Raw genomic sequence first — 22,075 nt, forward strand, 5'->3', positions numbered from 1 at the left:
CCGCAGGGTATAACTCGACCCCAACTTGGGGCTTGTCTCACAACCATGAGATCATGACCTAAGCCAAAATCAAGAGTCAGATGCTTAACAGACTGAGCCACCCAGGCACCCTATGAAAGAAGCGTTAAATTGAATGAGAGATTCAAGTGCTTAATGAGGTTCTTCAGACACCAGAAAGAATGCGCAAAGCTTCAGATCTGTTCAGGGCTGGGAAAGAGAAATTAGAATTTTTTAAAGGTGGTAGTTTAAAAAATTATTTTCCCATTTTGCACCCTATAAATTCAGTCCATTCTCAATGTTGATTATACTTGTACAAAAACCTATATGAAAAGGTAAAGTTGTGTTGAAATTCTTTGCCTAGGGGCGCCTGGGTGGCGCAGTCGGTTAAGCGTCCGACTTCAGCCAGGTCACGATCTCGCAGTCCGTGAGTTCGAGCCCCGCGTCAGGCTCTGGGCTGATGGCTCGGAGCCTGGAGCCTGTTTCCGATTCTGTGTCTCCCTCTCTCTCTGCCCCTCCCCCGTTCATGCTCTGTCTCGTTCTGTCCCAAAAAAAAAAAAAAAAAAAAAAAATTCTTTGCCTAATTGCTGAAAAAATATTGGGGTTGAACCTGGTTTCTTAAGTTCTTAGAAGAGATGCCCACTATTTATCTTGAATGTTCCTTGCTGTCGTGTTTTGCAGGAATGATTAATAACAATGCCAACCCAGTTTCTCAGTCTTCAGTAGTAATAACGTTGACCAGAGCATAGGCAAAGACAATGAAAAAATTTTAACATGAACTGAATCTCTGCTCTAATAAGAGAAAATATACCTGTGTCTTTTAGAGATGAGCATATCTTTTCCTGGCCCATAAGTGTTGTCAAAGGAATGTATTTGACTTAGAGCTCTTCAGATTTATATTTGGTTTTAATAAAAATTATGGATAGTAAAAGATTAATAAGGTAAGAACCCATGAGTCAACACTGATATAAATAAAGGAATAAACAAGTAAGTGAGGAAGCAGGGAATGGGTTTTCCTTATAGTAGGATGTTAACTAATAAATGTAAAATAAATTAAGGAATTAGAAAAACGCCATCTGCCAACCAGGATAGTGTTCACTGGTTTTAGCATCGTGGATCAAAGTTTGAGTAATGAAGGGATATTCATGTAGTCTCAGACTGTACTTTTTGTTACAAACAGTAAAATAGTAACATTAGAGTTACCTGGCAGGCATCGTATTAACCAATGATCAAAGCTAACATTGCCAGAAATGGCACTGGTCAACAGTAGGTCCGCCTGATATCATGCCCTGACAACTCAGCATCACTTATGGAATATTCTTGCCAGACGGTGTAACTTGAATCTCATTTTGAGGAAAGAGTGGATAAACTCAAACTGAGGAATATTCTCTAAAATAACTAGCCTTTGTTCTTCAAAAATATCAGTGTCATAAAATACAACAACAACAAAAAGAGTCAGAAACTGTTATAGATTATAGAGACTAAAGAGACATGACAACTGAATTCAGCACATGATCTGGGACCTTCTTTTGGTATAAAGGACGTTATTGGAACAATAGACAAAAGGGAAACGTCAAGATCTGTGGAGTAGATGATAATGTCGCTTCAATGTTCATTGCTCCATTTTGATGATTTCCTGTGGTTATGTAAGAAAATTCCTTGTTTCTTGAAGACACACTGGAGTATTTAGGGATGCATTTTTCTTTAAGTCAGTCTGAAAAAAATATGAAAGAGAAGGCTAAAGCAAATAGAACAAAATGCTAACATCTGAGGAATCTGGAAGAGTTTCTGATCATTCTTTTTTCCTATTCTTGACGCTTTTGTGTAAATCTGAAGTTTTGTCAAAATAAAATATAAAAGAAATAAAAATTAAAAATTACAGGGTATGATACTGATGTCTCATTTTTTTATTATATGTTTTAATAGTCATAATAATAAGCATGTATATATCACTTACTCTTTGCCAGTCACCATTGTAAGTGCCCCCCCCACACACACACACAGTCACTTGATCTTTATCCTATGAACTAGGTGGTATTATTATTCCCATTTCACCAGGAAATTGAGGGACAGTGAGGTTAAATAATCTGCCTATAGTTACATGCCAGTAAATGGTGGAACTGGGGTATGAACTCCCAGGAATATGGATCCAGAGTCCACATAAGAACTCAGTGAATCATATTTCAAAGCTCATTAATACCACCTGGAAGCTCTTTTTGGAAGTTCTATTTGGAGTCTGTATTAGTTATGTAGATAACTAATCCGTGTAACACATTACCCCAGAATTGAATGGCTTAAAACATCAGACAGTTAATATCTCTCAGTATCTGTTGGTTAGAAGGTCTGGGAGAAGCTCACCTGGATGCCTGTGGTTCAGGATCTCTCAAGAGACTGTAGCTGTTGACTGGGGCTGTGCTCTCATCTGAAGGCTCGACTGGGGGGATTTTTGCTTTCAAGCTCCCTCACTTGGTTTTGGCAGGCCTGGATCCCTCACCACATGGCCTCAACAGATTTTCCTTGTGACATGACAGTTGGATTTCCCCAGAGTAAGGAAAGAGAGAGAGAGAGAGAGAGAGAGAGAGAGAGAGAGAGAAGATGCTTAAGATAGAAGCCAAAATCTTAGAATTGAATCTCAGTTGTGATGTGCCATCACTTCCTCTGGATCCTATGTATTAGAAATAAATCAGTAAGTCCACCCCACTCTTACAGAGAGGGAATTATCCTAGGGAGTAAATACCAAGAGCTGAGAATCATTCAGGGCCATCTTAGATGCTGCCCACCACAGAGTTTACATATGAGTTGTGTACATGTTGTTTTTGTTGTTGTTGTTTGTTCTCATTGGGCATTATGATCTCTTGAAAGAGGCCAGTTTTTAAACATGGCCAGAAATCATGTGGCAGGGGTGTAGAATGGTAACTTTCTAAAAGGCAGTCTTGTTTCTACCTGGCAATGAATACAAATTGGACCTCTATTACCTTTTTCAGTCATTACTCCATTAGCTCTCCAGGTACTGGACATTACTCCCAGATACCAGCAAGTGACCGGCTGTGACTTTTGGGCCTTCCCCAAAGAGTGCTCATTCCTGTTCTGCTCACTGTGTCCATGTCTTCATCAACATGTCTTTTGCTGGATTAGTGGACTCCCCAAGGCTAGAGAATGTGCCATTTTTGCTAAATCTGTTACTTCCCACCTAGTACATGCCTGAGCCAGGGGCTGAGTTAAAAGAGCACTGGCTAATTCTCTAGGAGAGCTCGCTTGATTTTTGGCCATGGCCGAGGGTCTGACATATGGCCAAGTCATTTGTACACTTAGTTGATTCTGTAAGACAGGCTTTTATACCTGTGCAGTTGTAATAGAGAGACCAAACAGATTTTGGACTTGATAACTTCCCAGGATTACAACCTTAATCTTTTCCCCTTAATTGGAAAATCCTTTGGCAGGGCAACACCTTTGTGAAAGTGGTGTAGGCAACAGTTTATGAACTAAGACACCATTTTCACCCGGGTTTTTCTCTTGTCATTCCATGTGGACACATTTCCTCTCTCTTTGCTGCCTAATTCTCACTGTTGGACTTCTTCTTTTGGAGGAGGCATAATGTTTTGGAGGAGAGGGTATAAAACAGAAAAATAGAAATAAAGTAGCCATGAAAAAAAAAGAAATAAAATCGCCATCTCATTTGATTCCATCACCCACTAATTAACCAAGTTAACATGTTGTTCTTCCTTTCAGTCCTCTTTGATGTATATATACTGTTTAAAAAGATGAAACTAGAATCCTATTATACAACTTCTTATTTTTTCCACTATTTCATGAACAGTAAACAAGGCTGTGAGCATCTAGTTAGACACATTGCTCATTGTGGATGTTCAGTGTGTTTCCAAGTTTTTTTCCCTGAAAAGTAATGCTATCACAATTTCCTTAGGCTGAATCATTGTGAATCTTTCTGATTATTTCCTTCAGATGATTTCCTGTAAGTGAAATGATGGGGTCAGCGGAAGAAGTGAGAATTGGCATGGATTCTGAAAGCCGCTGGGAATTTCTGGAAGGGGAATTAGCTGCAGAAAGTGGACAGGAGGTCAGGGGCCATACTGGGGAGACCATGGGCAGTGTAGTCAGTGGTTCAACAGATGGCCCCCTAGCCTGCAGTCCCAGCTACATGTTATTCAGACACTAAGTCTTTGATCTTAGCAAAGTTACTTTCACTTCCGAACCTGTTTCATGATCTGTAAAATGGGATTAATGATGTTATATAAAATGGACCAAAGGTACAGGGGCTTTTATGAAAATCACCCCTTAGAAAATAAAGCATATCTGGGGTGCCTGGGTGTCTCAGTCTGTTGGGCGTCCGAATTCAGCTCAGGTTATGATCTCCCGGTTTGTGAGTTTGAGTTCCGCATCGGGCTCTGTGCTGACAGCTCAGAGCCTAGAGCCTGCTTCAGATTCTGTGTCTCCCTCCCTCTCTCTGCCCTTCCCCTGCTCACGCTCTGTCCCACTCTCTCTCAAAAATAAATAAATATTAAAAAAAGAAAAAGAAAAGAAAGCATATCCACATATTGTAATCCTTACAGAGTGTCTCAAATTTTGGGATACTGTCTTGTTTACTTTAACTGAAAAAAGCACGGTGTTGTCTAAAGAAAATACATTGGCCTGACATGAGTTCAATCAGTGCTGGTTTAGGATGCTTACAGAACCTTCACGACAGAATCAAGAACCAGAAAGAAGGCAAGTGAATCGAACACAGATTTAGCAATCGTTTCTGGGAAAATGACCTCCTGAATGCAAATATTGGATCCATTGTAAGCAAACCTTCTGAGGATTCCTGTAAAAGGCACGGAGGTGAATGACTACATTGCAGAGCTTGTGAATAGACACCTAAGGTTTGAATAACTGGAACAACTGTCCTAATGTTATATTAATGGGTATTTGTGGCTTGGGATAAAATTTCCAGTGACAGTGTGCTACATCTCATACAACTGAGATGGAAATGAAAGTGACCAGTCGGGAGCAAGATGAACTGAAGGACTCCAAATGTGGCTGTAGAGAAAAAGAACACGTTGGTGAATAAATTATGTAATGATTCGTAAGACCAGAAAAAAGCAATATTTCTACAGTAATGTATAATTCAAATAGGATGTGATTTTAAATAGGTATGCGCGACTGAATTAATAAATTAAATTTTATAAGTCATATTTATTTTAGCTCCTGTCCTAAGAGTTTATGTAGTTAACTGGATAACAAGTGGTATTCAGAGGGTCTTTTCGTTGGGTAAGATGGGTCTCCTTACATCTGGGCAGTCTTAATTGCTTATCTAACTCGTAACGTTGCGTGAGAATACAAACGTGACCTTGATGAGGTGCTCGGCCCTCTGCCTGGCCCATTGCGCATGCTCATTTAACACCAGCTCACGTTATGGGGTGGGGGGTCAGATAGCAGATGCCAACTCTGCACGAGCACCCATAGGGGGGGTGGGGGAGGGGAGACCAGGAAGCAAACTTGACTTACTTTTATCATTGGTTTAGGGTAAGGTTTCACCATGTACTGTTGCCTGTTTCTAAAAGTAATTTTTTTTTTTAACTCATGAAAATGATGTTTCGTATGGGGACCCAAGAGAGCTTTCTGACTCCAGTGCCTAAGGTGTTGTCCCTGGGCTGATCAGCCTCCATACCTCAGCCCCCCACCCTCCTCCAGCACCACTACTCCTGACCCTATGAGCCTAAGAAAGGCTCATGACTTAACTTCCTCCTCAGGACACAACCTAAGCTCTTGTGATCGTCTTTGACAAACTTGTCATGAGAATGAGCACAGGGGTTATCATCGTCCTCATGTTACACCTTGGGTGCTACGATGCTGAACCTTTTGTGCAAGATCCTGTAAAAGGGTATAAGAGCTAGGAAGGTCTCTGCGTACCAAAGACTGTTCTTCTGGAAAGATAGTATGTATTTAGATGTTAATAAAGTGAGGCAGAGAAATCGTTTCTTTAATCTTTTTTTTTTTCCTGAGAGAGAGAGAGACAGAGACAGAGACAGAGACAGAGTGTGAGCGGGAGAGAGACAGACAGAGAGGGAGGCACAGAATCCGAAGGAGGCTCCAGGCTCTGAGCTGTCAGTACCGACTGAGCCACTCAGGCGTCCCTTGTTTCTTTAATCTTTTTTTTTTTTTAAACGTTTATTTATTTTTGGGACAGAGAGAGACAGAGCATGAATGGGGGAGGGGCAGAGAGAAAGGGAGACACAGAATCGGAAGCAGGCTCCAGGCTCCGAGCCATCAGCCCAGAGCCTGACGTGGGGCTCGATCTCACGGACCGCGAGATCGTGACCTGAGCCGAAGTCGGACGCTCAACCGACTGAGCCACCCAGGCGCCCCTCTTGTTTCTTTAATCTTAAGGAGAAAGAACATTAGAGCCACTGAGGGGTTCAGAAAATGACTCATAATGGTTCTTATTGGTCAAATGAGGCATGAATATTAAAGGAACATTATATTACAGTGAAAGGGAATCATAAGTCTGTGGTGTTTTAGCCTTAACTGCTTCACCTGAAAAATGGAGGCATAATATCTCCTTGCAGGGTCATTGTAGGATTAGAGGTTATATATGTAAGGTGCTCAGTTCAGCATCAGGTTGTTTATTTGTTTTGTTTTATAGCAAAAATAGCCTAGGCTAAATAAACCACAGTAACAGTTTACTTTCCCTTTTAACAGTTTATAACTGCAAATATTTACACCTCATATAGTATGTCTGCCCATACTTCTCACTTTATGCGTGCGTGGAATTTTGTCAGTGTTTGTGTGTCGCAGGAATGGAGGTGAAGTTCAGAGATGGTCATTTTTTTATTTGAGATTTTACTTGAGATTGATGTTTGACGCTACTTTTGTCACTGACCTGATTATACTTAGATTGCAGTCTCAGTACCAACTTTTCCCTTTCCCCCATTAAAAAAGAAAACTGTGGTAAAGTGCTCAAAACATGAAATTTACCATCATAACCATTTTTAAGTAATTAGTTCAGTCACATTAATTACATTCACACTGCTGTGCAACCATCACCACCATCCATCTTGTAGGGAAGGAGAATTTTTCCCTTCTTCCATTCTAGGTTCTTTGGCTAGTCTAATAATCAAATTGACATAAGACAGATTAACAGTAGAAAAATACGTTTTTATACCTATGGGAGCCCAGTAAAAATACGAGAGCCAAAGGGCAGATAGGTGATTGAGGCTCATATAACACTCTGAGCCAAGGAAACAGTTAGGGGTCTGGGGATATAAAGAGGAGGAAGGCCATTCACAGGAAGCCAGAGGATATGCAGACACGGTTCTTAGGTAAAGCTATCTCTGCTAATAACTTTCTTCCTGGTACAGGACACCTTTCTAATGTAAATTTAGACATGTGAGGGGTAGGAAAAGAGCCTTTCCTGAATCTGCTGGGGTTTGATCGCCTTCAGCTCACAGTAATCCTCATGCCAAAGACGCATATTTCTAGGGCGACAAGTACTCCCCTTCAGTCCCATTTCAGGAAGCAGTGTCTCATTTCAAGAAGCGGTGATGCAGCAGGACTCCCAAAGTTAGGCCTATATTGTGCAAGCAACCAAGTAATTAATAAGAGACGTTTCTATAGGAACAAAAGAAAAAGTTTTGAGTCCCAGGAGCTGCCCGTTAAGATTTCTAGATGTCAGGCTCGAGGCATCTTTAGATGGCGTGGGGTCAGGCAGTGGCAATCTGACGGATTTTCCTGGTTTGCAGTTTGAACGTCTCTGGTGATATTTTTGGGTACACCAGTAAAGTTCATGAGTAGCCCATCCAGGAGCAGGTGTGCAGAAGATTGGCTCAAGTGAGCGATTGTGGCTTCAGATTTTCTTTGAGGTTTGTATCACGTCATCTAGCTTCAGTTTACAGGGCTTCAGGAAAAAAAGGTAGTTTTAGTTGTCAGTGATTCCAAGTCAAAGGATTCCTAATCAAATTGGAAATGTTAGTTTGGAGATTTATAGCTAGATGAGGAAACCAAAAGAATTGAGGATCCAGTCCAGTTTATAGGTAAACAGTAAAACCTCAAACACAATTAAGAGAACTTGAATCTAATATCCATACGTGGGTATTGTTGTTGCTGTTGAAACATTTTTTTCTCTCTATAATTGCCCTCATTCCTACCAGAGACAGCAGAATTAAAACTAATATGTTTACAAAGTAAGCCTAGTTTCTGTAAGTTTGGCCAGATTATTTCTAGAATAATAGAATAGTGATTGCAGCAAGAATAGTGATTGATCATATAGGCTCTTTTAAATCTGCTTTGCTGGAACTTTTCAGAAGGAATCACAAATTGAACTTTTAAAAGTCTGTTGAGGGGCGCCTGGGTGGCTTAGTTGGTTAAACGTCTGACTCTTGATTTCTGCTCAGGTCGTGATCTCACGGTTTGTGAGATGAAGTCCCGCATTGAGCTCTGTGCTGGCAGCATGGAGAGAGGTTCTCTCTCTCTCTCTCTCTCTCTCTCTCTCTCTCTCTCTCTCTCTCTCTCTCTCACTCTGCCCCTTCCCCTCAAAATTAACAAACAAACTTAAAAAGTCTCTCGAGTCTAGGAAGCCAAGCCAGGGAAAGTTGCAGACTTTCCCTGCAACACCTATAGATTTTGGTGAATTCCTCTTTTTTCCGAGACCCACAATATCCTGAGGTTCTTGCACCTGCCAGGAAGTCACCATTCTTACTCACCTTATTCGCATGGTTAGGCTGATAGGAATCCTATAAGCAAGTACTAGGATTTATTTTTTCTAAGAGGCTTTATTGGCTCTAAAAAGTCCATCTTAGTTCCTTAAAGTTGTCTGGCATATCTGATTTTATGTACATTATTGTCAGATATAACATACCAGTCATATTATATCAGTGGCAGTTTAACCAATGTTTCCAGTTGTGTCTTGTTACAAGGAGAACAGATTCTTCCTGAACTTATGCAAATAAATATATTGAAATAAGATTACACACTCACTAAGAGTTTCCAAATTCTGTAGGGATCAGGTAGGGAGAAAAATTATTTCATCTTTGTTCACATAAGTACACTTTAACAAATGGCTGTAAGTCATAATTAGCTTCAGAAAAAAAGAGAAAAGTGTTCTTTACATCTGGAAAAACAAAACATTAAAGAACCAGCAACGTTTTAAACAAAGTCATAAAAACTATAATCATCATAGTTCATTTGGTCCCATTTAATTAATTCTTGTTGATCTTTCGTTAACAGCTTTATGAATCCAGTTTTTTCATTGGAGCTTCATAAGTTTTTACAGAGTCCAATGGTATGATCTTAAAGTGATCAGAAACCTGTACTTGGAATTCTTTCTTTGAGTCTCACTGAAGATCAAACACTTTTGCAAAAACATCAGAGTAAAGCAATAACTAAATGCTAAAAGACTTAACAATGGCCATGATTAAAGATCTGATGAGAATTCATTATAATATGGCTGACAAGGAAATTTGGTTATTTCTGTAATGTACAACATTTCAAGATAGTAACTAGAATTACAGGGGATAACATTCCAGGACATATCAGGTTTCTAGGCACTTTATACAATTTCTGGAACACTTTTATTAATAACGCTTACCCATACAATATAACCTAAGAATGTTTATCATCATTTATTTGACATTGCTTGCCACATGATTTAACATATCAAATAAGTCCAATTATTGTATTGTTAGAAGGAGAAAGAACAAATATTTTGCAGTGTTCTAGGGACCCATCTGGCAAATCTCAAAGTTAGTTCCAGGTCAAACAGACTTCATTTAGAATTTGATTTGGGGATGTTTGTCGAATGTCAAAAGGCTTGGATACTTGGCTAAATAAGGATCACAGATGATTATGAGACAATCCAGTTATCTATTTAATCAAAGTGGCAATAAAATATTTCAAAGGCAAATACAAAAGGTTACATAGTCATAAGTAAAATCTAGCCCTTTTAATATTGAGAAGACTCAGTTCTTTTAAATAATCAAAGATCAGATGATGTCAACATGAAGCCCAGGAAATTACTTTGGTAAAACACAAAAGTTTTGTTTTCTAGACAGATTACTTAAGAAGTAAAGAAAAATATTTTATAATATCTTATTATCAGGGGCAGACCAGTGGTACAAGGAAACTTTGTTCTTTTTGCAGGTGAAAGAAAATTATTATAGTTTTATGTAAGTACACTACTGATTTTAAAGCCTAATTTTATAACCCTTGTAATACACTCAGTTTTAGCCAACTTGACCCACAGGGTAAGATGCTCTTTTTTCCCAACTTATTTGATTTTTTGCTTTATTTCTACCTTTCCCATTGTGAAATAACAAATTTTACTTTAGGACACATGTGCTTTCTTTTCTCTTAACAAAAATACATTTCCTTATTTCATATCTTTTCTTTGTCTAGAAACATACTTCTATCCCCTTTACATACACAATTCTTTCCCTTACTATTTGTGGTAGCTCTAATCACATATATTAATTGGAATACTTACCCCTTAGAACTGTTACACCAGCATTCTGTAGATTGAAGGTTTATGAATATATTTCATAATTTCTGGAAACACATTTCTTCATAGCTCCATCCTTTAATGTGGCACAAGACATGCTTATGAATAGACTTAAATTTATCTTTAGTTTTCTGCAATAAGAAGGCCCAAATCCATAAGGCTATGTTCAGTAATTAATGTTTCAGTGTCTTATTTGGAAATGATCTAGATATTCAATGAATTTTGATGGGGTTTGGGGGTGATGGTGAGGGGATTCGGAGCTGACAGCCAAGAAAGAAGTCTTGAAGATGTCTTTGGTGCAAAAAGGTGTTTTTATTAAAGCACTGGGACAGGACCCCCATGGGCAGAAAGAGCTTCACTGGGGTCATGACGGGTAACTGTTCATATATCTTCAGGTTGGGAGGGGGTTAGGGATAGAGTAAATTTCTAAGAAATTTTGGAAGCAAGGTTTCCAGGACCTTGAGGGGCTAGCTGCTGTTAGGAAAATGTCATTTATTACTGTTTAGTAAAAACCTCAGTCATGAGACCCTTCACATGTACATCAGGGGCCCATAAGCTTGGGGCATGATTGCCAGCATATATCTTGGGGGAGTTGAGATAAAGGAAGTCTCCAAAGGAATTTTTATATGTTAAAGTAGACTTACAGGATCCTGGGGGGTGAGGATAATGTTAAGCCAAGATTCCCTTTTGCCTCTAGACAAGTGTCATCATCCAGGCCACTGAGCTCCTAGAGGGAGGTCACTCTGCCGGTCTCAAGGATTTGCCCATGGGCTGTAGGCAGTAAGGGAATTTAATGTTTCATTTGGCTTAGTTTCCCATATTACCGTGGCAAGCACTTAAACCCCTTTCCTTTGTTCTTGGGTGGCCAGGAGTGTCCAAGGAATATCACACATATTCCACCTCCTTCATCAAATTTTCTATCACTTTATTTAACTTAGCAAAACTTTAAGGTTTCAAGTTACCAAAAAGATTTGAGAAACTATTTTAAGTACACATTTCATAAAAACATAATTTGCTAAAAAAGTTTACCTAAAAATTCTTGTCCCACTTACATCTAAATCATGTGCTTGGAACAGTTATATTTCGATTACCCATGAAACTTCATGAGACACGAGACAAAGTCAGCCATCATCCCATTTTGCTGACGGATCCATAAGAGAGATAACATGAAGTTTATTAGCAAACCCAGGTGCTTATGTATCTGAATTATAATCAGTGTTGATAACGCTGAAGGCATACCTATTTTAATTAAACTAACAAACTTCCACCAGCTTTTATTTACCAAAGATTATCCCAGATTGTGTGGATTTGAAAAACATTTGGGTTTATATTTCTGGAAATTTTGGAATATCCAATTCTTATATAAGTACTTATTTGTTTTTAAGCCAATTAAATAGAGCCCTTTTACAAATTAATTTTGGCAAACCGAGACCCCCATAGCCACCGCCTTAACATTTTAGCCATGAGTCAGACGCAACAACACAAAACTCACCAGTTTACAAGAGAATAGTCATATCCAAATTTTATCTTGGCAGTTGGAATAAGTTAAGTTTACCTGTTGAGATGGCTGAAGCCCCATTTCCAAATACTACCCTCCCTCCTTGCTTTTCCCCCTGAAGGAAATAATGTCTCCAAAGTTTGCATTTCAATATTTGTTTTTTAATGTTCTACTTATTTTTGGGAGAGAAAGAGACAGAATACAGGTGGGGGAGGGGCAGAGAGAGAGAGGGAGACACAGAGTCCAAAGCAGGCTCCAGGCTCTGAGCTGTCAGCACAGAGCTCAATGCAGGGTTCAAACACGTGAACCATGAAATCATGACCTGAGCCGAAGTCAGATGCTTAACCAACTGAGCCACCCAGGTGCCCCTCCAAAGTTTGTATTTCAAAGAATGGCTCCTTGGTCCTAGAAAAGGGGAGTTTGAAAATCTACATTAAAAAGGCACAGAGAGGGGCGCCTGGGTGGCTCAGTCGGTTGAGCGTCCGACTTCAGCTCAGGTCACGATCTCGCGGTCCGTGGGTTCGAGCCCCGCGTCGGGCTCTGTGCTGGCAGCTCAGAGCCTGGAGCCTGCTTCCGATTCTGTGTCTCCCTCTCTCTCTGCTCCTCCCCTGTTCATGCTCTGTCTCTCTCTGTCTCAAAAATAAATAAACGTTAAAAAAAATTTTTAAAAAAATAAAATAAAAAAATAAAAATAAAAAGGCACAGAGAAAGTATCCAAGTTTTCTCCAAGATGTTTTTATAAAGGGACTATTTTCCTTTTATCAGAGGTCTAGAGTGGTTTAAATGTTAGCTTTTTTCTTAGCTTCAGGACAATTCTGTTTTTAATATCCCAGTATCAACAAGCATGTTCAGATGCATACGTGAAGTTAAGGGGACTGGTGAGGATGGACGAGATCGAATTGCCTCTAGAGTCACATTTCTGGTTTTGTAGAAATTGGTTATTTCCAGTTCCCCCCCACACAAAATTGAGTTGTAGCCCGAATGATATCCAAAGGCTGACCGGCCCATCCAACTACATTTCCTTTAGTTTGCTTCTGTATCCCAGGAAGATTTCCAACAAGTATGGAAATTAACAGATGTGTGTGTGTGTGTGTTCTAGAACTGTGGGATTTAATGCATTATGTCTTTTTTTTTTAAGTTTATTTATTTTTGAGAGAGACAGCAAGAGCATGACAGAGGAGGGGGCAGAGAGAGCGAAGCAGAGGATCTGAAGCAGAGCCCGACACGGGGCTCAAACCCATAGACCATGAGATCATGGCCTGGGCCGAAGTCGGACACCTAACCGACTGAGCTACCCAGGCACCCCTAATGCATATGTCTTTAAAGTGTGTATAAAGTGTTTACCAAAAGTCTTCTGTTTGAATGTACATTCCAACCTTGGACTAGTTCAGCTTAGGGGGGAACCTCTGCCATGGCTTCTGTTTGCCCCTGAACATGAGCCTCCAGCTTAGAGATCTTTCCTGGTCATTTGTATGAGGGCCTGGGAGAGATTATGGCCCTCTGTTTTCTCTGTGAGAAAACAGGGTTTTTTCAAGGGGGCCGGCTGGCTTACCCGATAACTACCATATACTCATGGATGGGAACAATACCCCTTGATAGCCAATCTAGGTCCCTCTGAGTGGGGTTGTGAATGGCCACTAATCCTTTTAGCTCCTAACTTCGGTAGGATCTTCTGAAAGTGGAAGTAAAAAGACTTTATAATTTATAAGATGTGCTGCTGTCCAGGAGGCCTGAGTTCTTTGCAGTGGGGCTCTAAGTAAGATACATCTGCCAGGGACATTGTATAAGAAGGCCTGAAGCTGCCCGAGCCTGATTATAGAGCCCTGGAAAGTTGGGAGAGTTACACGGAGCGGCAAAATGAGCCCTACCCCCTGTCTGGGGTGTTTCTGCTAAATTCACTTCCCGACTTACAACATTTACATGAGCACACTGTATACTGTGACACTGGAGATTAGGCTGGAGTGTTCTGTGTAAATCTCACAGGGAAAGGGAAGTTGAAACAGGCAGATGGGGCCAGATTTTGAGAAGAGGAGTTTATCTTGGATTTTAATTTTTTGTTATAAGTCTGATTTCCATCCTTTCATTTTGCTATCCCTAAGGCTAGCCATTATATTCCTTTGTGTCCACTTTTTAACTTGGTGTTTCCATAGGTACCAATAGGACAATTGTTCAGGATGGGACTGTCTGACATTTTTTTTAAGTATAGCCAATTCAAAGGATCCATCATCTGGCCATTGATGAGTAACATATTAATCTCAATAGCAACTCAGTCCAATAAGCCTTTTACAGCTTAGCCACAGACATAAGAGTGTCCCAAAAGAAGGTGCAAAAGACACAGTCCCCGTAGGAACCAGAAAGTTGGCTCCCAAAGATGGTCTAAGAAAGTAAAGCCCTCCTTCTGCCTCCAGTCAGAGTTGCTAATCTGTGACCCTGGGAAGGCATGACTGGGATGGGGCTTTTCTCGTACTAATAAAACAACGAAGATCGAGATGACATAAGCCCCTTATGGACCAGGACCCCCTATGACAAGTTCCCCCGAGAGCTGGCATGGTGAACCAGAGAGAACTGTGCTTGGAACTTCATGTAGTTGAAGCCCAGGTGTACAAATATCTGATTGGGTCCTTGCTTTCAATTCTTTTGGGTGTATAGATCCTTAAGGAGAATTGCTGGAGCCTGTGGTCCTTCTATTTTTAATTTTTTGAGGAGGTGAAGTATTGTTTGCAATATTGCGTGCCACTTCACCTTCCCACCGACAATGTCCCTTTTACTCTTTGCTCCCTGGCTGGCCTCTCCATGAAGGACTTGGGAACATTAGTTGCTTTTCTCACATTATCGTACAAAGGACAGGGTCCCCTCTTGCATCCCGTCTATCACGACTTAATTTGGCATTTATTGCCTCTTTATCCTTGTTTTACTTGGTAATTTTGTTCAGAGGTCATGGGCTAGAGGCTTAGGTGTAAATCCTTAAAAAGGACACGTGAACATGCAAGTCATCCTTTGTACATCTTTGCTGGATTTTTGTCATTTTTTAATTACCGTTAATATACTACCTGTACCTATGGGCTATCTATCACTGAATTTCTCCAACATCCTTAGCAAGGGCATGTAATAAATATTTGCAAAAGCTAATATAGAAATGCAGCCCCTTAGAGATTTGTGGGAGTAAAATTAATCTGGGGAACGTATTTGATGTTTGTTTAGTGTGTGATTCTTAGGTGTACTAGATGTGTCTGACTACATGCTGTTATACTGGAATAAAAACGCTTGGGCAGTATGGTGAAATCTACAGATGGTCTCCTCCACCCGGTCCGCTCCCCATGACTCCGAATGATAATAAATATCACCAGTGGAGTTCCCCCCCCGTTTTCTCAGTACGATCTGTCCCTTTCGCTTTTGAGACGGTGGCGGTTTTCTCCACATCTCTTAGGTCCCCAAACCTGAGGGGGTTTTAATTTCCTAAGATTGCGTGTTTAGTCTGTGAGGAGAGGTACAGATGCCTTAAGGAGTAAGAGAACAGATAAAGCAACAAGTTCTCCAGGGTTCTTTCTGATCGTCCCTTCTAGAGTCAGGCTCTTCTCCACCAGCATTGTCTTGGCATGTGGCAGCCCCCTCCTACCTGTGTGCTTGCTAGCATTCCAAGACAAGCAGCGTGGTGTTGAAGCAAGCTTAGGGAGCCAAAGACTTTCCAACCATGGCCTTGCTTCCTAAGTCAGCCAGAATCCTACATGGGTGCTCCCGGAGTCCTCAGGAAGCCGTCTTCCCATTGAAACGGGCAGAGATGCACCTACAAGTGGCAGTAGCTCTGTGATTTTATTTTATTTTTACAATTTCTGTTCCTCACACCACCCCTGTTTAATTCTCCATTGATTTTTTTTTTGAAAGGAGAAACAAATCCCCTCCAGTACTCTGTAGAAGGCGATTACAATCACTGCTGAGGAATAAAGTAATTTTAATGTAAATCATATAAACTCTGAATGTAAGTATCTGAACTGATGGGGTCCTTCAAACCATTGCAATTTTTTTGTATTTCCACTCTTGGGAATGGAAGACTTCTTAAAAACCGAGACTTAAAAACAAACTCATCATTGCAATCTCTCTTATGCTAAGTAGGAATCTTAATTATCGTTGAATAATCAGCCTCGCCTAAATCTAAAGGTTATCCTAAAACCGCTGACAGTAGCAAAAAGCCTAGTAGTTCTTTCGAATGACAGGTTCAGATAGTTCCAACTGAGTCGCTATGGGGTTGTTCAGTACAAAGAGCTCAGGTCAAAGGAGAGTTTTGTTTGATATATTCTTTTTTCTCTGAATGGGGACTGACTGCCTATTTTATAAATATGGTGACATGGAATTAAAGTTTATATTATCTGGCCGTTTTATTATAGGCTGCTTTTAATACAGGCTCTTTTTTAGGGCTCTTTTATCATATACTTTGAAAGCACATCTTTTGGTGGGAGATATTCTGTGCTAATTAAACCAGCAGAAATCTATGTAGACTGAATTAATAGCCAATGAAACTGGGGTAACTGCTTCTTCATTTGCAAAATGCTGAGCCATTAGGAGGATCAATCAGTAGGGGGTGGTGTAATCCACAAACACAGACATGCATCTGAATGCAGAGTTGTTCTTTTTTTTTTTTTTTTTCCATTTTGAAATGCATTAAGAGAAAAAAGCATCCCAGTGGGGGCTTAATGAAGGACTTTTTTCTTCTTTTTTTACCTTTTATTTTTATACCAGGCTTCACAGTTTGGACACCACTGTGAAGTCAACATTGTGAATATTAAGCAGGAAAGGGAATGAGGCCAAGCTGTTACCTGGTTGTAAGAATCAGATACGAACCTTTTTTCCATTGCCTGTGTGGAAGGTGTGATATGCTCAGAATGACCATTTTGATCTTGTTAAATCGGCAAATTTAGTAATAATGGTTAAGTCTTATGCAAGCACGAGGGGGGTTATAACTGGTATGGATTTATGATGGGGTTCTAATCTCCAGGGCATAAACTTGAACCTCCCTCAGGAGACCAAAGCTGTCCTGTTGCCCGGCATTAAACTAAACACGCTGGTGTTGCCCCTAACAACAGTTGCTAGGAGACCTTTGCCAGCATGTGGAGGGGAGGGAATCACTGCTGATCATGGCACTGTTTATCATCATACACCAGCAGTCTTGTTTAGGGAAAGGCCTGGCACACACTGACTGTGCGACATGATAGAAATATCATACACACACTGGGAACGGAAAGCATCTGGAAAAGGTCTGAGAAATCAGACATAGTTGTCGTGCGACTGATATCTCATCCTGTGTGGTTTCTGACTGTGACTGCCAACTCGGCATCAGTTGTATGACAGTATTAGATTTACTGTGTGACCATCCTGCCTCTGCTGGGGGAGGCTTGGAAGGGATGGGGAGGGGGAGTGGGCAAGAGATCATGACGATATTGTTGCTCTGTCCGTATTAGGATTGTAACTCTGGTAAAAATCAACACCTACCCTATATTATCAATGGACAGCCCAAGTAAGGATATATTTGGAGCCTTCTCTAAATCATGACATGATTTGATTTATAGATCATCAAATATCTCATGATGTAACTCACTTTCTGAGGCGCAAATGGCCCCTACTCCAGACTAGTTCCTCGTGTGAAGGTATTACATGCATCCTAGCACAGCACCACTGTTCATGGAACGGATGAGCTCGACCCAATCAGAGCCCGAGCAGGTGTTCCCAGGAAAGCACGCCACTCTTTGAGTTGAGTGACTGCTTGGAACATCATCTTTTTTTTCTATTCTCTATCCCTGTGGCCAGTCTGTGCAATCACAGCGTGGGCTGGGATTCATGTGGTTGGAGTGGTTACACTGCAGACCAATAGAAACCTGCCTGACCCCACCTGCCCTACTTTTATCAGCTTTAAAGGAGCACTTCTCAACAAGACTTTTTCTTTTCCTTTTTTCCAATTAAAAGGCCATTTTTAATGATAGCACTTTAAGGTGGTGCATAAATTTATTAATGCCTGTAGTGTTCCACTACCAAATAGCATCCCTGCTTTCGAGGCTTCAACTCTTAAATGATCCAGCTATGTTACCACCAACGAAAAGAAAGAAAAGCATCTCCCAGAGATTTTTCTACGAATGTGCCGGATAATTAAAATGACAGTAGCTTCAGGGTGAAATGTTGTACCTGCCTTCCTGTGTTCTCAGTGTTAGAATCGCATTTTTGAAGACATTTTTATAGGTCACCAGGAGGGAAGAGTAGAAATAAATCAGTGAATTAAAAAAGTACATTTTGCTCAGAAAAGAAGAGGGGAAAAGCTATAGATATATAAAAGGTCCTTTGGCAAAGTGATGGGTGAGAGTATGTTATTATTTCCCCATGGAAGAAATAAAGTGGGTGATGATCTGACTTTGGGACAGACTATCACATAGTGTTTCAAGCCTCTGGCTCTGGCTCTGGGATCAAACCTGAATTCATTTACTGTCGCTCCTTCTTGTTGCTGAACCACTTTGGGCAAGTTGTATGTATGTATGTATGTATGTATGTATGTATGTAAAAAAATTTTTTTTGAAGCTTATTCATTTTTGAGAGAGAGAGAGATACAGAGTGTGAGTGGGGTGGGGGCAGAGAGAGAGAGGGAGGCACAGAATTCCAAGTGGGCTCCAGGCTCTGAGTGGTTAGCACAGAGCCTGACACAGGGCTTGACTTCACAAATCGCAAGATTGTGACCTGAGCCCAAGTCGGACGCTTAACCGACTGAGCCACCCAGGCGCCCTGGGCAAGTGTTTAAATTTAGATGAGCTCTCTTTTCTCCCATAAATTTAGGATAATAGTTATGTATTACATGCATACGATATACAAACACGATTAGATGGCACAAGGTATGTAAGGCCTTCAGTACAATGCCTGACACATGGCAAATTTGCAATAGATGACAGCCTTATTTTCTGCTGTAAATTCCTGGGAAAGAAGATCTTAAGGCAGAACTCTAGAAGGAAGAATTGAGTGTTATTTGCATGCGGGGAGTGGTGATTCCTGCTCGCCTGTCCCATTAAAGACACTCGGCTGAAAGGCAGGTGTCCACGGCACAGACCTACCCCAGGATGCTGGAACGACACGGCCGGAGAACGGAATGAATGCTCCTAAAGCAGATGAAACCAAGGCCACATCTGCCCCACTGCTAGGAGAAGCTCAGAGGGACCCTCACCAGTAACCTTAGCAGAGCCTCATGGTGTCCGATGCTCACAGACCCAGAGCAGATAATGGATTCCCAGAAGGGACCGGCAGTGGTCAACATAATGAATAGCATTTGCCCAACACGGTATCCTTTTTGATCCCAGCAACAGCCCTCTGTCACACAGAGGGCTGGGACTCTTTCCTTCCTCTTTCTCTCCAGAGAGAAATTGATCCTCAAAATCTGTGACTTGTCCCTGATTAAATGGGTCAACCTAAAAACTATAAGGCACAGGACCTCATGTGTGTCTTCTGCCCTCAAATCCCACATCCTAGAGTTTTGACTTACTGGGGCAATGCTTGTGCCCATATCCTTGTGTCTCATCGGCCTTCAGTGCAGCTGTGGGGACAGTGCCTACATATGCCCATAAACTCACTTTAAGCACAAAACTTTGTTTTCTCTCTGTTTCAACCTGTAGGATTTCCCCCAGAAGCCTCCTGACCTTGACCTGACCTTGAAGTAGGAAAAGTAACACCCTTGGAGGCCACCCTCAAGGAATGGAGGTGGGAGTCAGTGGATAGATGCCCCAGGTTCTGGTCTCTAAGAGGACAGTTTTGGGAGACACTCTACTAGGCTCCTCAGAGGGTCCCCCATGAGCTTGAGCTGTTCTTTCCATAGTGGTAATCAGCTTAATCATAAACATTGGTTTCTTTGTTGTTGTTGGTTTGTTTTGTTGCTTTTGTTTTTTGGTTGTTTGGGGTTTTTTTTGTTTTTGTTTTTTGCTTTTTACTTTCCTTCCTTCTGTTTCACTTGCCTGCCCTCTCACTGCTGATTCTTAAGATTTCCTCTCAGATAAATTGCTCATACCTTGTATTCAGGGAAAACCCAAGCTAAGAAAGCTTTGTAGTCCTATAACAAAAGAAGCTCTCACACCAACAGAAAGCTTTAAAAAATTGTTTTTAACTTAATTTATTCATTAAAAATAAATATTTTTGAGAGATAGAGTGTAAACGGTGGGGGGGGGGGGTGGGGGGGGCAGGGCAGAGAGAGAGGGAGACACAGAATCCCAAGCAGGCTCCAGGCTCTGAGCTGTCAGCACAGAGCCCAACGTGGGACTCGAACCCATGGACCATGAGCTCATGACCTGAGCCGAAGTTGGACACTAAACTGACTGAGCCACCCAGATGCCCCTCACCATAGAGCTTTTGTAACCAGGAAGGACAAAAGTCATATCCTTAGGAAGGTGCCAGTTTAACATTCAAAGCTGCTCATTTTGTAAATTTGAGGAAAATGAAAAAAATCTTATCAGAATTCAAAATTCAACTGGGCAAAAGGAAGACTGGTTTTTGCTGTGGTTGTTAAATGGGTTTGTCTTCCATGGAACCAAGTGGCCTGGGTCCTCTTGGATTTGCTGTCTCCTAACTGCGGGCCTGTCCAAATGCAGGATGTACTGGAACACTGCTCAGGGCTCTTTTGGCTTCCATACAGTCCATTGCTTTTCCTGGGTTCACGCAGAAAGGAAAAGATCTTCACCCACCCACCCTACCCCACCCCTGAAATCCCACCACAGAACTCTGTGTGGAAGGCCAACAAGGGCCAGTGGAGGATCAGGGAATGCTGAGACCCCAGATCTGGGCACCTCCCCCTGGCTGGGCTCTCCATCATCACTCATATGGGATGTACATGGGATGTAGGGTTGGAACTTCCAGGTTTGAGGGGCACCTGGGTGGCTCAGTCGGTTGGGCGTCCGACGTCGGCTCAGGTCATGATCTCATGGTTCATGAGTTCAAGCCCCACACTGGGCTCTGCACTGACAGCTCAGAGCCTGGAGCCTGCTTCGGATTCTGTGTCTCCCTCTCTCTCTGCCCCTCCCCTGCTCACTCTGTCTCTCAAAAATAAATAAACATTAAAAAAATTAAAAAAAAAAAAAAGAACTTCTGGGTTTGAGTTCAGGCTCTTTTTCCCATCTGCTGTGTGGATGTGAGCAAGCCTCTTAAGTTCTCCGGGCCTCGGGTCCTCATTTGTGAAAAAGGAGCTATGGTCATAAAGATGGGTGTGTATACCCTCTGGGATTGTTGTAGGCGCAAAGCTGGATACGTACGTAGGAACGTGCACAGAAAACCAAAGGGAATGAAACAAGTGTTATTAATTTTTAGGAGGTGGGGAGGATGGATGGGAGAAACAGGGAAGAAAGGTACAAGAGTCCTGCTCGCTAAGTAACTTCCACCCCCTCAGGCTGCTGCTCCTTCCACGTGACCAATCCCATCCCCCCTCTGCCTCCAGCCCGCTTCTGCCTGGCACACTCCTCTTTTCCTTAAGGTCTTAGCCTAAAGGTCACTTCCTCCAGGAAGCCTGCGCTGACTTCTCCTCCCCTAAGACTCGGACGGGTGCCTCTGTGCCCTTGTGCTGCCCTGCACTTGACCTGTCACAGCCCTTCCTTGCGTGTGGTTTGTCTGCGTTCTCTACAGAGCATCATGACGACAGTGTCTCCAACCACAGCATCTCGGTACCTGCCCCAGTGCTCAGCACACAGCATGCTCAAAACCGGGGATACACGACTAGCTTGAGAGTGGACGTGTTCTTTTCATCACACCCTAGTTGAGGTTTCGGAGACCCAAAATAGCTGGTCTGAGTCACCGTAACCTTTTTGGTAATTAAATACTACAGTTACCAAATTACCAGAAAGCAAAAACCACTGGGTGGAATATTTTTCTAGTAGAGGAACATGTCACTTATTTATGTGTGAGCATTAGAGTTCTCAACTAGTTAAGTTCAGGATGAGGAGCTCCAGCCTTTCCCAAAAGCTGAGGAAGCCCTAAATTGTGCATTCCTGGAGGTTTGACGTGCGGTGTAAACACTGCCTATCAAAAACATGTCAATATACGAAACAAATGCCATCAACAATTTATCAATGTGCTAAGTTGTAAACTTT

The 22,075-nt window shown here is 41.6% G+C and overlaps 1 protein-coding gene and 2 long non-coding RNA genes across 3 annotated transcripts in view; 1 reads left to right on the forward strand and 2 right to left on the reverse strand.

Moving 5' to 3' along the window:
- Window positions 1–22,075, forward strand: part of FRMD4A (FERM domain containing 4A) — a 614,411-nt gene that overhangs the window by 74,597 nt on the left and 517,739 nt on the right. The gene's annotated exons all lie outside the window — the stretch shown is intronic.
- LOC131483777 (uncharacterized) lies at window positions 1,501–2,448 on the reverse strand. Its single transcript, XR_009247917.1, has 2 exons — window positions 2,356–2,448; window positions 1,501–1,711 (listed from the first exon to the last, which is right to left on the reverse strand). It is a non-coding gene; the product is annotated as an uncharacterized LOC131483777 (long non-coding RNA).
- Window positions 7,129–17,010, reverse strand: LOC131483776 (uncharacterized). The gene is made up of 3 exons (XR_009247916.1): window positions 16,821–17,010; window positions 10,472–10,617; window positions 7,129–7,888 (listed from the first exon to the last, which is right to left on the reverse strand). It is a non-coding gene; the product is annotated as an uncharacterized LOC131483776 (long non-coding RNA).

This window comes from Neofelis nebulosa, chromosome 8 (genome assembly GCF_028018385.1).
Source record: "Neofelis nebulosa isolate mNeoNeb1 chromosome 8, mNeoNeb1.pri, whole genome shotgun sequence".
Taxonomy (NCBI): Eukaryota; Metazoa; Chordata; class Mammalia; order Carnivora; family Felidae; genus Neofelis; species Neofelis nebulosa.